The sequence below is a fragment of the Triticum dicoccoides genome, chromosome 1A (genome assembly GCF_002162155.2).
Source record: "Triticum dicoccoides isolate Atlit2015 ecotype Zavitan chromosome 1A, WEW_v2.0, whole genome shotgun sequence".
In the NCBI taxonomy this organism is placed as follows: Eukaryota; Viridiplantae; Streptophyta; class Magnoliopsida; order Poales; family Poaceae; genus Triticum; species Triticum dicoccoides.
The window spans coordinates 553,791,429-553,792,055 of record NC_041380.1 but is presented as its reverse complement, the minus strand read 5'-3'; positions in this window follow the sequence as shown (position 1 = coordinate 553,792,055).

Here is a 627-nt window from a genome sequence, read left to right as displayed (position 1 = left end):
GGTGTCAGCGGCTCGCTGATCTGCCGGTGTTCCAGGGTTCTGCCTGGTGGTGCTGGTGGTGACGGCGGCCCGTGCACGAGAATTGGATCCCTTCGAACTGATCTAGGTGCAAACTTGCCTTCGGCGTTTGCTAAGGCCGCCGGTGGCGGCGCTATCTGCGTCGTTTCCTTCTTGAAGGCATCGCCATGGAGAAGTTTAAGGCCACTCTCTGCTACCTCCGGGGAAACCCTAGATCGGATGATCGGATGACGGCGGCGCTCTGGTGTCGTTTCTCCCTTGGGAACATCATTCTTGGAGGTACACACATGATCGAGGGACCAAAGGACGGATTCTTTGGTGGAGCGGTGATTCATCCTACACACTGACGGCGACGAATCTTGACGGCGTGGCGCAGTGCAGATTCGGAGTTCGCTGTGGGAGGATGGACTCGCGCGGGAGGACGACGCTGTCAGGCGTCGTGGTGGCGTCGATGGCAGAGAGACCTTGCACGGTACATGCAACAATACAACTCTGAAGATGGATTGGTGGCAGGTGGCTGCGGCGGCCTCATACTCGGCAGGCGTCCTGGTTGAGGAGTGCGCCGGACCGGTAGGTGCCCCATGCCCGGCAGGCGTCCTGGTTGGGACC